Source organism: Monopterus albus, unplaced genomic scaffold (assembly GCF_001952655.1).
Source record: "Monopterus albus unplaced genomic scaffold, M_albus_1.0 scaffold69.1, whole genome shotgun sequence".
Classification (NCBI taxonomy): domain Eukaryota; kingdom Metazoa; phylum Chordata; class Actinopteri; order Synbranchiformes; family Synbranchidae; genus Monopterus; species Monopterus albus.
Genome location: NW_018127949.1, coordinates 2,748,934 through 2,765,405, shown reverse-complemented (window position 1 = coordinate 2,765,405; position 16,472 = coordinate 2,748,934). Strand labels below are relative to the sequence as shown.

The window sequence follows — 16,472 nt, the reverse complement described above, 5'->3', positions numbered from 1 at the left end:
TGATTGTCAAACCATTAGTATTTATACAACCATCAGTAGTGAAAAGTAGTTCTCCTTCTGCTCTCAGTTCCACTCTGCCATGTGGTAGCAGCTATAAATGGCCATGTTATTGAAAATTCCTTTTCCCTTTCAGTATAGAGGGGGGAAGAGGCCGGCCAGATCTCTATTAGCAGATTGGGATTTTCTCCCATGTGTCATGGTGAGTGTAATTGCAATGTCACACTTCAAGGACTTCATGTGGGTGGACGGGTGGTCTACCACAAGAGAGAGGACTGTAGTCAAAATACCAATTAATGAAGGCCAGAGAAATATGCCCTGACCCGCTTCAGGACCGTACCTACCAATGACTGAGCCTGTCGATTGAAATTGTATCCCATCAGCCCTTGGTCGTGGGTCAGCGCTCAGTGTCATTGCTGGCAGATTACACTTTCCTCTCACTGGATCCTGGCTTATGCCCTTGAGCGCACATCCAGGAGTTCATCCCATAGTTACTTAATGATGATGAATTCACAATTTTAGAGAGAAAATGAACTCTGGCTCCTCAGAAATTCTTTGTAATATTATCATGCAAACCACCAAGTCAAGCTGTACCTCAACATTTTTGACTGTTACTGAGGTCACCCAAGAAAATTCAATCCTCTTCTGCTCTTCTATTCAGCTCTCTGCAGAGGTACAATCAACTCACTCGTGCTGAAGCAACACATTGAGTCTGCCTGTGGTCTTCTTGTGGTGGTCACCTGCAGCCCTGGGCTGCAGACTACAGCTTTGTCTTTGAGTAACAGACCATGCACAACCAAACCCTGGTCAAAATACAACTCACCATTGCCAGAGTTAATTACCACATCAGGCTGTAACATTTCCTTGCCTGCCCAAGCCCCAGCACCATTTGGACATAAGTTCCCATTTGCATATGGCGCCAAGCAAACCTCAGATATTGAGTTTGCTTTATGCAAATGAACTGAAAAAGCCCCGTGGAGTGCACAGGCAGAGACACCTGCTGAGTAGATTTACTGCTATGTAGCAGATCCCTATGAATAAAAACACAAAGCCCAGGAAGCATAGGAGTAAACTTCTCACTGATGTTGGCCCTAAAATATTCACTAAGTAATATTTCCATTTACTAGAAATGTATTGGTGTGCAAATATGAAACCTTCACAGCAACAAACACACAAAGAATTATCACCAACCCTAGAACTCAACACTCTTTTAGTTGTTTTTATCTTATTATTCTGGTTTTACAGCCGATTTACTATAATGTTCAGTCTCACTGCTCTCATGAACTCTGTTTCCTAAAACAATAAGCAGCTCTTTTTAGTAAGCAAGTGCAGATAAACCTACTGTACGCTGCATATCCAGCAGTAATTGGCAGACAAAGAGACTATCTGGTGAATACAGTGGATCATTTAGTAGCTAAAAAGGCTGATCTATTTCTCAGGAGATGGTGGAGACCAAACCAGAGCTGAATACCCCCTCCCCCTCTTCATGGCAATGGCGATCAAGTCTCATGGATATTATTGCCCAAATCCCCAGCTGGCGCATACTTAAAGTGAATTTTCCAAGCCAATTATCAAATGTATTTATTAGTTGTTAAACTGTACATTTCGGTCCTCACTGGTGTGACTATGGAACCGAGGTGAAAGTATATTTGTTGACAGAGTCTGGGTTCTGTTTCTGAATTACATGAGCTCCGATTTTGCTCATTTCATCATGACAGTAATGGTGTGCAAATACACTAAAAACATCTCCCCTGAGATCAGGATACTAATTACATGAATAGCAAACAGCACATCTTCTGACCAAACAAGGTTACATCTTCTATAATGCTTCATGTTTGTCTACACAAATCCACACATCCAGGTTGCAGTGACAATAGAAATTAGTAGCAAGAGCCTTTAATGGTGCAATAACAATGAACATGTCACTTCATCACACCAAAGTTAAAGAAGTCTGTTTCTGCTTTCTGCTCAGGTCATCTTGTGTAGAGGACAAGATACCCAAACACACAGATGATGACTGTAGAAGAGACTAAGGGGCCTCTGAATAGGAATTACTGCTTGGGGTGCTTGTGAGAAAGCAGCAGGACTTTTCTTTGGAGGCAGCCGATGAAGATTATTCATGATTAGGTGATTCATTGAGGCCAGTCACAGTCTGAGTGTATGGGATGAGACCTGGTGCTATCTTTACCCTTATCTCCACCTCTGCCCATCTCTCATTCTCTTCTATTTATGGAGGTCTGCAGTATATGTACTATATATGGTGGTTCAGTACTGAAGTGCAGCCTACAGGGAACCCTTTATGATCTGCACAAAGGCAGCATAAAATGATGAGCTTAGGCAGAAAGTGATATGACCTTCTCACCTCCTCATTGGTGGCAAATGACTACAAATACTCATCCTACATGTTAAACATACAGTCAGATGTGCACACAGAGTGTAAGATGTTGCTCGTCGCCCCAGATCTTTGTTTTCTTTGCGTACCAGAAAGCAGCGCAGCCGTGAGACAAATTGCTGCCTAGCATTAGCACTACAGTGAAGGATGAAAGTGCACTGAGCAAGGCAAACAAGCATCCCATTACAACCACCACTTAGCAACAAACACATCTATTACAGCAGCTGAGCAAGGCTGGAGGTGAGCCTGCACACACCTCCAACAAGCTGCTATCCAGGGCAATGAGATTCAGAATGAACTAGTGGGAATTTCAACAAGAATGAGGAAAAAAATAAAACAAATGGCTCTTCCATTTTTTCTCCCTGCTGTGGAATCAAGGGCCATAGCCACTGTTTACATACTTGAAGAAAGAGTCTCTTCATCAGATGATGTTTTATGATTTTTTGCAGCCCTGCTGAGACTAGGAGCAGTCCCTTCTCCACCATATTTTTTTTACTACAGACATGAGCGTGACATCACTTCCACAGAGACAGGCTGCACAACTCATTGATTCCACTGTATTATAGTGATTAATGGACATCTTAATACACTGACCTGATACAGCTAGTAGCCTTCTGCTTTTCTCCTTGTGCGCTACAGCAGCTCAGATATGTTTCACCTCCTCGTTTTTACCGACAGGTTCATCCCCAGACCTGCACCGTGCACTCTGATGTGTGTCATATCAATTCTCAGACAAAATTGTTTAATTTCCTTCATTTTTTTAAGCACACTAATTACTGTTGTGCAAATCTTTGCTGCTGTTGTCATGGTAATTGCCTTTTGGGGGTTATGGCACCACTAAAGCTCAAGTGAGAATGAGAGAAAATGCGAGGAAGTTAGAGGAAGATTGCAAAGGAGACACACACACCACTGAATGTGTGCCAACATATTTCATGTTTTATCTTGTTTCATGCGGTGTACTATTGGCAGTTTACCTTGACTCGAAGTGATCATACCATGGTGCTGCTCCCCGTCAATGCCAGAAAATGAATTTGATGTGGGTGAGTGGGGATAAGTGTTCTTTTAGTACACAGCTGAGTGCCAAGAGGTCCCAGAGCAGAGATCCGCACCCTGCTGCTTATCCACTGCTTTAAATGAATGTTTTGGGTTCAAAGAAGGGTCAGGGAAATATAGGGGACAGCATATGTCAGAGAATACATATAGGAAGAGAAAGGCAGGATCATAAAAAGCCTTTTATCATTTGGCAAACAGGGCTCCTAGCCTGCAAACAGAAAAGGCTGCTGGATTGAAGCGCTTGATCATCATTATAGAACAACAAGCCACCTCTGACAGCTGGAAACGACATAATGCTGAAATGAAACACCTGTGTGTCTGTGCGTGTGCGTGGTTGTTGCAGTGTCCTTAGGATGTCATTGTGTAATGTCAAGTGTCCTTTTGAACCTCAAGCTTAACTGGCTTTCTGCCGAATAATTCCATATAATTTAATTACGTAATTTCCAGACTCTTCATCATAATGTTTCTACTGTCATTACAATTAACTGCTGTTGTCGTAGGTTTTTTTGCTCAAGTTTTTTTTTTTTTTTTTACTTGCATTGGTGCACAGGTCTGTATTATATATTGTAACAAAGAATCAAGTGGTTATGCAGAAAACTGAAGCATGACGAAGGATATAAACGATAAAATGTTGACGTAGCTTTAAAATTAAATGGTCATTTAGCTTAAATACAGTAATTGATTTAGAACAATTTGTCTGTGGCATATCGCCTTCTGCTGAAGGGGCACAAATTCGGGAAATGCTTCAAGAGAGTGTAGAGACAAATGATCTACAGTATAATTGTTGTTCAGTTTTGAGGATTTGTTGGAAATGTTTGTCAGATCAGAAACCTCCTTCTTGATGATAGCTGGGTTTTCACATACATGTCATGCAAACCGGTTCTTTTCTAGCCTAGTGCTTAGTGTCCAGAGGTTTCTGTTTGTTGGACATGCAGCGTTTCTTTTTCTGTATTAGATGCATATTTTTCTTTGCTGACTTTGTATTTTACACATTCTCACCTTGTCTTTTTCATTCTTGGTGAAGTTTTTTGTTTTTATTATTTTTAATTTTATGCTTGTGTTGTGTCTGGCACTTTAACACAACCTACAGTTTTTCTGTAGTGGTTAAGTATTGAATTGGAGTGGCATCATCTACACTCCTGATTTTTGTTCAAGGGCACTATAGAGAGCCATTTCAGCTGATTTTTGATTTATTCACATGACAGTAATAGCTGCAGTTTGCTGTACACACACACACACACAACAGAAAAAAACACAGAGGCTGATTCAGTGTTCTAGCTCCTGTTTGTTTAGTCATGGACAAACAAAAGGCTGTGCCAACCGGTTGTTGGACTGAATAGGATTTATTTCACTGAGTGCGAACGGAATTGTCAAGATTTTATATACAAATCTATTCTACACACAGATACTCCATGATAACATGCACACACACACACACACACACACACACACACACACACACACACACAGAGGGTGCTAATCCTTTATGATTGGTGCAACTTCAAAATCACTGCAATCATTTCATGCCAGTGATAAATATATATTTTTGTGTCTAAATTGTGTTTATCTTACAGATATCTTGGTTTGTGGTTTGTGATCTGGTATGCTGCGAAATATTTTCAAAGCAGAAGTAACACAGGCTTACTTGAAATCCTAACATGATAATTAGATATGAATTGTATAATTCCTTATTAAGAGGAAATAATTACAGTAGGTGCTTAAACAGTACAGTAAATCATAAATGCCTATGACACCGACCAACCACAGCATCTTTTATTCTCAACTTAAATAAAGATAGTCATAAAATTTTATTTAAGCTTTTAAGAAAAAGCTAAATATTCACCTCTATCACTCTGTTAAGCTGTGAAATTCTGTAACCGCATTCAGCCTTCGTGCGTTTTTTGTTAGAGATAGTGGCCAAGAGGAGGGTCAACCCTGACAACTGCCTGAGCTATCCTTGTTTTTCAGATTAATTCAAAGCATCCTACTGCCTGGGAAATGACAACACTGCAGAAACAGCCTGAAGTTACACTCTGATGGACACAGTGGCGTGTCTCTGCCGCTGATTTCAGTGGTGAAATTGTGACCCCCTGGTCATCTTGGTGGGGCGTTATCAGCACTGGCCAACTGCAGGGAGTCTGATAGAAGGACTAAGGAGAGAGCACAGTAATAGTGCTAATAGTGGCTGCAGAATGCATTGTGTGAAAAGGATGTGGGCCTCGCATCCAATTTGGTCAGGCCAAAACAGAAAAAACTGAAGACAAATGATTCTTCTGATGCTATATTAGCATGCCCAAGTTGAAAATAATTAACACATTCTTTGTGTTGTAAAACAGGATTTCATGGTTACAACAAAGATAAATGTCAGCTTAAAGTTTACACAGCACAGTACAACCTTTTTGTCTGTGATACTACAGAGGAGAGAAAATCCACTGGGTGCAACTTTTAGAAGCAGGAGATCCTCAGCTCTACCTGACTCCTTAGATCAGTGGCAGAAAATCTATATCCTTTTAAGGAGGAGAAGTCACATCAGATAATAGATAGATGAAATCCATTTAGTTTCTGAACTCTGTCCTTTGTAGGAAATAGATCAATGGGAAAGCCACTCCTTGAACTGCCCACAGTGACACAAACATCAGTTTAAAAACACAATTCAATTCAATTCAGTTTTATTTGTATAGTGCCATGTCACAACAAAAATCATCTCAGGGCACTTTACATAGTAAAGCCTAAACCTTATTATTAATATTATTAATAATAATCATAATAATATAAAGAAAGACAACACGTCCCCTTTGAGCAAACACTTAGTGACAGTAGGGACGAAAATCTCCCTTTAACAGAAGAAACCTCCGACAGACCACAACTCTTGGTGGGCGGCCTTCTGCCTCGACTGGTTGATAGTGGATAGAGGAGAGAGAAAAGCAAAGCATCAGGACAAAACAAACAACAACAATCAATCAAACACTGGGCAGGCTGGTGTGGCCTTTGACTACACAGAGGCAGAGTGAAGGTACATATCACTGCAACAACAGTGGGGCTGGGGTGGTGCTAAGGAGCATTAAACAGAAGCTACAGCTGAGGCTGATGGGAGTATCTTTAGTTTTGCAGGTTACAAACCAAAGTACCAGGCAAATTAAAATGTTGACCTAATGATGGTCAGTCAGTGGACGACCAAAGTCAGTAGTATTTATCCTGTGGGAACTATAAATGTTTGTATAAAATGTAGTGTTAAGTCTAATGTTAAATGGTGACATGCTGCACTGGATGAATAAAAACTGGGATCTGCACTGCTAGAAAGGTGAGGGCATCACCAAAGTCACTGGGATGAAGCCTCTGTCAACCATTAATGTCTGTATCTTGACCTAATGATGGTCAGTCAGTGGACGACCAAAGTCAGTGGTATTTATCAGCTGTCACTGTTCATGCCTAATTTTCCTTTAAATATTTCACCTCAACAAAATGATTTTACAGCAGTGGCTTTAAAAAAAATCCTTGAAACTGGCATGGTAATGCACTGCAAGTGTCTGCAGCTGAGAATATCAGCAGCACCTTAGTACCCAGTTTACGGACAGCACCCAGCAGGAGCATGTTCGCCCTGCTGCCATCTGTAAAGTGACACAAAAGTATCTGCTGTTGTGGAGCTTCTTCCCTCGGGCTGTGAGACTACTCAGCTGCATTAACTCCTTCACAATAGTACAAATAAGGACTGAAACTCAAGCATCACTTCTCTTAACTGTTGCTGTACGCATTGCAGTGCAAATACTGAACTACTGGGACATTTATTTCCCTGGCTGGTCCCATGAAATCAAGAATAAAGACTGAGCCCTATTATACAGAGTATTATCTTTTACTAGCATATATCTGATGTTGAAGAACTCCTTTTTTCATGTCATCTGCTTAGTCTCATTCAGCGCAGAATGCCACAATACTTACATACTGACACTGTAAAATGACTCCACAGCACAACTTAACAACACAGCAATCTCTTTGCAGCTGTGTTGTTGCGAATGTTCACTTGTAGTACTTATTGCAGAGATTCTTCATTTGAAGGTTTTGTAAACAGATTTTTTAGATTTAAAATTTGTTACTGTTTTATTCCTTGCCCTTATCGGAATTATTTTTTGCTGTCTAAAATACTTTATGTAGCATGTGGAGGGGTTATAACTGCATTTTGCTCCTCCATCCTGCTCTGTTTACATGATAATAAAACTACCCTTGACCTTGACACTGAAAGCGCTGATAAAAACAATAGAGGACTCACTAAAAATACGGGTGTGGATTATATTACACATTATTGTGTCTGTAGCTTTTTGTGATTTGCCTCACTGTGACACTCTTCTGACAAAGTCTGTCTATTCAAGTACCCATTTATTATGATATGCTGTTGTTTTATCCACTCTATCCTGACTTAAATACTTATTTACAGGTTGCATCACAAATGAAACCTCAAATCCCTAAACTGGGTATGGTAGCTTATATTTCCAAGAAGATTAAACTATTCCATGTACACATGTGGGAGTGTACTTTTATGTTTTGCATGATAAGTGCATGTTTGCAAGTAGAGTTGACAGAGATATGCTGACAAGTGCCTGAGCGCCTGGTTGCTCTCTCTTTCGACATGTCAGGTGCTGTGTTTACACAGCCTGTTGCTTGGCAACCCCTGCCAAACAGACTGGTGGATGAGGAGAGGAGTTGTAAAGCAGCAGAAGTAGATGTTGTCTTGAGGGTCTGGATGTGTGGGTCTGTGCATCTGCAACATGGTACCACTGCTGTAGATAACTTTAGAAACCAGCTTAGAAGACACAGCATGGAAATAAAGTACTGTATATATGGAATTGCATTAAGCTGTATTTCTCTATGCTTTGTACCATATCATAGACCTATGTGTTTATTGAAGGCACAGAGACAAAATTGGTATCAACCCACCAAGTACAACAGCAAATAATACAGCGCTCACCAAGAGTCATAATAGCACAGTGATTCTGATAGTAATCATATATTTCTGTGACAGTGTACTGTTACTGCACAGTAGTGTCCAACAGGTATTCAGACTGTTCTGATTGCAGAAAATGTTTCAGTGCTTGAAAACATCAGAGAAAAACTTATTCTCACTTTTTCTAAAAAGAGCTAGAGCTTCTTTCTGCACTTACCAGTTTGCACCAACACTGGGAGATATCCACTAGAGAAGAGGCAGAGATACTGGTTTCTCACCACAACAATAATGTAGTGAAGCCATGAGATATGCTGTTTTTTCAGTAAAGAGGCCTAGCACTTACTTTTTTTCTCAAATGAAAAGCTGAAAAGCTCTTGCTCTGCTATCAGTATTGTTTTGTCACCCATAAACAACACCTGCACCAGGTTCACAAGTGATCACCAGCACTACTGGGATTTGGCAAGAGAAAAAAAAGTAGAGAAGAAAGTAGGTTCACTAAGAAACTCCAAGAAAATAAGTCCAAGAAAGCCTGATGATACACAACAGTGCAAGAGAATCAGGATTGCATTTTACTTATGAATTACATTGCGGAGCTACTGTATATGCTGCCTTAGATCATGTACTGTATATCAATATGTCAATACCTAGAAGAAGCAAATTATCATAAGGCAAAATCACTCAGTTAAGCTCCTTCAATGAAAAATAGCGGAAGAGATTCAACCTGACCTTAAAAGACATGTGACATTTCCCAGTTGAGGAGCTGGAACCATCTTCTATGATAAGGGGAGCATCTTACTTAAATGTCAAAGCATTGGACAGACTTGCTCTGATATTGTTGAGGAGCTGCTGAGATGCTTTTTATTAGTGCATATGGAACCACAATGCAATTTACTGCGGTATCTCATTAAGCCCTGTAATGCCTTGCCAATAATTAAACGCTCACATTTAGCAGAAAACGATTCGGCAGAGTATATCACAAGCCTGGGATTCTGACAAACAGTGTGCTTTGACTATAATTGACTTTTCACTCTGCCCTGGAGTTACAGGAGAATAATGGGGCTGGAAATAGCTAGTTAACCTCCTGTCAGGTAATACATAAAAGGAAAACAAAAAAGTCACAGCACAGCAATATACCTAAACCTCTTCCTCTGAGACAGAACAGAGGGATGTCAAGGTGGGAATTGTTACACTAAGTGATTTTATTAAGTGGAACACCCACTGTGAGCTCAATCTGCCATGCAGGGATTGTTTGACGCAAATTATACATAATTTCCAGTACATGACAAAACATCTATAACAGCGCGGCACTGTACCATGAAGAAACAAATAACTAAATAGCACCTGTAAATAAAACAATGTAACTCACTTTTGTTGCGTAAGAGGTGAAACAAGTAATTGAGAATTTGACAGATGAAATGAATCATGAAGAGTAAGACAAGATTTGAGTGCTGAAAACTGATATTTAGTCATTTTACCCATCTGTGAATTAAAATGAAAAATAGTTTGCTAAAGAATATTCTAAAAAGATGGTTGGTTTTGCTGTTATGATCCTTATATATTTCTCTTGTAATTTTGTGTATCCATTAAGAATAAATAACTAGTAAGTATATTCACTGAACACCACATATGAGAAATTAGACTTGGTCAGGCTACTAGTAAGTATTTGCTTAGGATGCAGCTCAACAGAATAACTAGACTGACAGGTAAGTAACAGAAAGTCTGTATGAACAAAGAGGGACCTGCAACTGCAGATAAGATGGTGGATTGAGACTAAGATTTACACACTACTGGCCTTGGCTAGAAATTGTCAACTAGTACTGAAAGTTGTGTTATGTACCTGGCTAGAGTGAATATTACCCCTAAGGAGAGGAGTCCAAATACAAAAACAGAAAACTAACTAGACTGAAAGTGTAAAAACTGTAAGCGTAGAGAGCGAAGTGTACAAAGTACAAAGAGCAAAAGCCAGATGAGGGCAGAGCAGAAGGTGTCCAGGTCTCAGAACAGGCAGAGGAAAAACCAAAATGGAGCGTAAGTGGAGCGTGTCCCCGGTAATGTGAACAGATGAACCGGAAACAGGCTGAGGGAGGTGAGGTGAATATAAGGTAGTGACAGCAAGCAACAGGTGTATATAGGCTAACTGAGGCCAATCAGAGACAGAGTCAAGCTGCGGCTGGTGATGAGGGTGGTATGACACTGGAAATGACTTCAAAATAAAAGTCAAAAACAGGAAATGTCCAGGAAATCATGACATCAGTTGGTGCCAATTAATTTTATGTTGATCACCTAACTATTAATTGACTAATTATTTCAGCTCTAATTCTGAATTACTAAAAAATTTGCCTGAAAAGAATAAATGTATGGATTGAAGCTCTGTTGTGATATTTTTAAACATAATTTCATTTGTGCATTGCAGTGAGCTACAGTCCCAGTTATATTTGCTGCATGTCAGAGTTCCAGTGATCATGTTATTTCTATCAGTATATAGTAGCAAAGGAAATATGTTGTCTACCCCCTCGCCTTTTGCTCTCTCTGCATTGTCTCTCTCTGTCTTTCCCACTTCTTCATTGCCTGTGGCCTGAGGGAACAGTCGGTTTTTTGAATGCTCTTCCCTCTGTGTGAGCACATATTGATTGGCTCTCTGTTCCCCTAAAAGCAGAGCAGCACGGTGTGCTGGCAGCCAGCTTTCTGCTGGTGCTGCTAAAAAAAAAGGTGCAGGAAAAAAAACAAAGGGAAGAAATCATCAGGAGGCTTCACTATAACCTGCCTAGGTGTGTGTGTCTTCTCACGCTGTCTGCCTCTGCTGCTGTAATGAGGATCAATGGTGTTTAACACACTTCCCTCATGTCTTTTTGTCAAATGGAGTGCAGGAGTCATCTCTTCAGTTTGCAGAGTGCTGTCCTCCTCTGCCTTCTCCTCTTTGCCCTGCTGACTCCCTCCATCCTTTGCAATCCTATTTGTTGACCAGACTCCAGTGTTCAGTCTGCAGTGTGCTATCACTAGCTCACACAAAATCCCAAAACACAACAGACTCAAAGTAACACAGCACACTTGTTTTGGGAAGGATGCACATGAACCTAAGAGGGTTGGAAAAATGAAAGCATAGAATCTATTTTTCTACATTTATCTCAAATGTTCATGTTTCAGTTAAAGAAAGTGAAACAAAATATGCAAACACAGCTCTTGAATATCATAGTAAGTAGACCCTCGGGAACGTACGGCTCCACCACTATCTCTCTCCATATTTTCAGACACGAGCAGCATGAGCTCTCTGTCCTCAGCAGAGCAAAGTCAGTATTGTGTGAACACATGTGGACTGGAAGGCAGCCAGTATTTAGTGGGTTGTGGAGGATGCGGGCTGGTCTCTGGAGCCTGGTGGTTGTTCATTCATAAACCAGGTGGGAACTGTACATGAAAACACAGACAGCTCCCTGCCTGAACTTTCAAAGGTCACACTGTTTTGTGTAAGAATCCAATGGGAGCTGGCCATCATAAATGTGTTTTGTAAGTCTCTGAAACTTTATCTACATGTGACGAACAACACTTCAACTGAAAAGTTAAGAGACAAAAAGTACAAGTGAGAAAATATAAGAATGAATAATTGCTTCTTAAACTAAATGTTGATCTAAATAACTCACACATTTTTAACACACCCTATTTAACATGATGGGGAAACTAGATGTGGAAAACTGATGTTGCTTACTTTTGTACCCAACAGAATGAAAAAGTTTGAACCAGCAACAGACTGAATTCATTTACTTTTACTAGCTATGTCTGTGTCCATTCTGTGAATTTAAGTCAAGCATTCACTCTCTCTCTGATTTTGATCTTCACTGTGCTTTGATACTAAATGGCCATTTGTGTTTACTAGTTATTTGCTAACTTTGTGTTTGTCATTTGGTGTTGGTCAGGTAGTGTACAGTAGGTCTACCTAAGCTTTTTTGCAGGTGCAAATAGATTGATGACAGCTGTGAGATTGAACCAAAACAGTGAAGCTGCAGACCGGAAAACCAAATAATGCTTAGTGGACCTGAGGGAAGCATCAGTCAGGTGATAAAGTAATCCCCTTTACATTACATATAGCAATTTGTTTCCATTCCTAATCATCAACTGTAAAAACAATGGACAGGCTAAGAGCTCCAAAAAGTGAAGCCATCAAAAGGTGATCGCCCTCTGGTGGTCAGTTGCAGTATAGGTCATAAATCCAGCCTCCCCCATGTTAGCAGATGGGGCATGAGCCATCTAAAAACTCAAAGTACAACTCAAACAAAATTTTTCCCAGAGGTCATTTCTGTGGTTTTTGGTAGATATTTTCATGCTGATGTGTGTCTAAGTGGTTATTTTTCTGGTAGGTTTGTTTTTAATAAGTTATGTGATGTTATCAAATGTTGTGCATTTCAGTAGATTTGACAGCTCTAATTGGTGGTCCAACGCTGTCACTCCACCTCTGGACACTACTGTGCATAATCTCCTTGCAAAAAAAGTAAGATGGAAGCTGCCATATTCACAATATTTTGGCTTCACTTTTGTATAGTGGAGGGGAATGGGGAGACGCCATGTCCACTGTGTATGTGTCAGTGTTCTTAATATAAAAATATTAATTATTCAGCCTTAAAACTGCAGTTTTGTACAATCCACATCTGCTGTATGTACTGCTTTAAAGTTCCCTGGTCTCCAATCCATTAGTTTCAACAGGAGAAGAAAACCTGAATAAACAAAAGTCAACATGAATGGAACACTGAAACTCCACTCAGAAAAGCTGCATGTGGGCTGACAGTATTAACCATGGGACCAGCACGCTCCTGAAACATTCTGGGTAAATCTGATGCCTGCACTCAATGTGCAGTGCTGATGCTGCAATGTTAGACATCACTTTGCATATCTTTTTTAAAGCATTTCACTGACAGAATGTTTTTGACTCAGTCTTCTCGACCCAGATAAGGAAAATTCCCCTCTATATCTGGATTGGTGTGTCTGTCCTGCTCTGGTGTATATCACAGACATCACATCATTTCAAGAGAGGAAGTGTCACAACACTGTGATCACAGGTCTGGCAGGTTGGTCCCTTTCAATACATTCCAGTGGAACAGTGGAGACTTCATATTTAAGCATAGTGGTCAGTTATTTTATAAAAAGCTCAGAGAATGGTCAGTAATTAATTCATACCTTTTCATACGCTGAAACATGCACCAACTGCTTATTTTAATGAAGTGTGGCTACAGCTATGGCTAAGCCCAAGAAAAGCGATGGTACTTTGGTTCCTTAAATGTTTCACCATACAAGAATACCTGTTCCAAGTGTGAGACAAACTGGTGAATGAGAGCTATTTTAAAGCTTATTTAAAGGCAACAATTTAGGGATTCCTACCAGGCAGTAAGAGCACTGACCAGCTGCCTACCTGCATTTAAAATTAGCTGAAGTATCACGCTACACAACTCAGTCTTCTACATCAGGCTTTTATTTGGAGTCTATAAATGCAGTTCAACATTTAACCTCATACTCAGGATTTTGCTTGAAAAGTTGCCCTTATATTTATTAGAAACCACTTGAACCATATTTTATGTATTGTTCAGAGGGGAAGTCCCATTTGTTTTACTTTGTGCACTTCAACTGCTGCACACTTTAACTTAAATATCTTTATCTGGTTAGGCTGGTTTTTGAATTGCTCATCATTTAGCTCTAACTCTAGTTTTGACATATGTTCTTTGTTTCCTACTACCTTTTGTGATGGTTGCCTTTCAGCAGATTTAAGCTCTTTATGTTGCACCTTGCAGCAGTCACCTATTGAACATGAGAGGGCTTTACTGCAGTTAACAGCTCAATGAAATTGATGGGGCTTTGGCATCCAGGAATCAAAACTTTGCTCCTGCATCCCTGTACAACTGCTGTGAATCACAATCACCTACAACTTTCCAATCTCCGTTAGAGGGATATTCACATTAGCCAATTCAGGGGTTGCTTACAAGCCTGGAACAGGCTGAAATCAATGCTTCCTGTCACCTTTTAGCAGGACAAATGGCGCCTATTGTTCCAGCCCATCCCTCCCCCCTTAACTTAGACAGCTGGGCTAGATACCCAGGCCAGGAAGCAGAGGCTCAGGGGACTCCAGACACACCAGCAGAGTGTCAGTTTTAGGGTGACTTCTTGTATAAGAGCTTCTGAGAGAGAAAGCTTCACAGTGACTCAATTACATCCCATCTTTAGAGGGTTAATCAGTCAGGGCAGTGTGTTTATAACTTTTGACGTGGGTGGGGTGGGGGCTTCCAAACAGGCCTCAGTGTCAGGAGATGGTCTGTGTGTGTGGACTGGAGTCTGGATGCTGCCTGGCACAGCCATGGCTCCTTGACGTCAGAGCTCAGCCGTCTTTGTTATTCGGAGCTTTCCATCAGAGAGCGGCGGCCTGCAAAACACGGAGGGAGGCGTCGGCTCCGAGGAGGATCACGTGTGTGCGTCAGCGCGCTCTTTGTGTGCGTGCGTTTGTTGTTACGAGTCTAATATGTGAATTATAGTAGATGTTTATTTTATATTACTACGTTCAGATAACATTCAGGCCGTATTAGCATTTTGTAATTAGTTAATTCGAATAAAAAATAATGATAATGATTTTTATTATTATTTACTATAACCAGTAGTTTCTTAAATAGCTGTGCATATAAATATCAGTTTTACTTGGTGCACATTTTTAAAAATGTAAAATGTACTCTTACTTTGACTGTGCGTTATATTTGTGATATTCTTTTATCTGTTATTAGAGGCCTGCTTGTTTTACATGTTGCAGGTTATTAGTAGCTTACTATCATTTCTTTGTTTTAAGGCACTACGGTAAAGGGGGTCCAATTTAAACATTTGTGTCGCAATTACTATCTTCTTCTTCTATAATAGCCTAATAATATAATTCGGTTGTTTTTAAAAGCCAGTAACATTGTTTGTTCTTTATTTAATCAGTAAAGAGATGTGTGGAACTACTTGTTAACAACGTGTAGCCATTTAAAATCCACAGATACAGGGACTCCACGGTGCGGTGGACCCGGGTGGCACCACGGTCGGAGCGGGCCACTCCAGCGGATCCAGTGGACCAGATGGCTGCTGAGCCGAGCGACAGTCCAGCTCCGCTCCCGGATTCTCCCGATGGCTTCGCGTCCGCTTAGAATCCGCGACACATTTTGTCGGCAGCCACCGAGCATAGGTCCCTTTGGTAATAGAATAGCCAATGTAATTTGACACTTCAACTTACTGCGCTCTCTCCGAGTCTATTCAGTTACTCAGCCACTGACGTTGAGCCTTTTCTCAGTGGCCGTGAGGGGGAAGATATTTAAAAGAGAAGAGCCGAAAATTACCGAGGACTTTCTTTGCTTAATAACCCGGTGAGTAGCTGCAAACTTAACGTTGCTTGTTCCCGGCGTCGCGCTGCGAGCCTCTTGTCTCGGGAAGGTTTTGTTTCCACTTTGGCTCAGATTGTTTCTCAACAATAGAGTGACCACTTGAAGTGGCACAGAGCAGCACGTCGGAGCCTGTTATTATAAAGCCCAGCTTTTTATTTACTATCACGCTGCTCTGCCACCGGGATTGAAGCGGCTGGCTGTTGAGCAGGTTGTGCATTTCGGTAGTAAGATGCCGCGTTGTTAAAGCGTTGGGGCTCGGACGCTACATTGTAGCGGTCTGTATGCATTTTGCTTGCAGAATGAATCATGCCGCGGTGCGCGTGTGTGCTCGCAAGGTCTAGAGGTAGATGTTGCTTACACCTTTTGGCTTCTGATGTGCACATGGTTTGTCTAATGTGGGTTTAATGCTGCTGATACATGCAAACTGAAGAACAGCTGTGGGCAAGGCAACACAACACTCACTGCATCACGCGGATTGTGTCTTTAATGAAATGTTGATTTGTCAACTTCATTAACACTGACTTAATAGCAGCACATGTGTGTAGCATTAGATATATATACATCTATGTTACACAACTTCATTAACACTGACTTAATAGCAACACATGTGTGTAGCATTGGATATATATACATCTATGTTACGGCCTGCAGTTATCTTGCAGCTGCAGGTCATTCTTGTTTCATAGGAGTTTAACAAGTTGACTCCCCAAATTCC

General features: G+C 40.7%; 1 protein-coding gene across 1 annotated transcript in view; it reads left to right on the top strand.

Annotated features, from left to right (window-relative positions):
• Nucleotides 1–15,416: 15,416 nt before the first annotated feature.
• The window catches only part of LOC109962884 (zinc finger MIZ domain-containing protein 1-like), a 109,629-nt gene continuing 108,573 nt past the window's right edge, over nt 15,417–16,472 (top strand). The window contains 1 exon segment of the mRNA XM_020604966.1: nt 15,417–15,739. The gene's annotated coding sequence lies outside the window, so the exon portion shown is untranslated.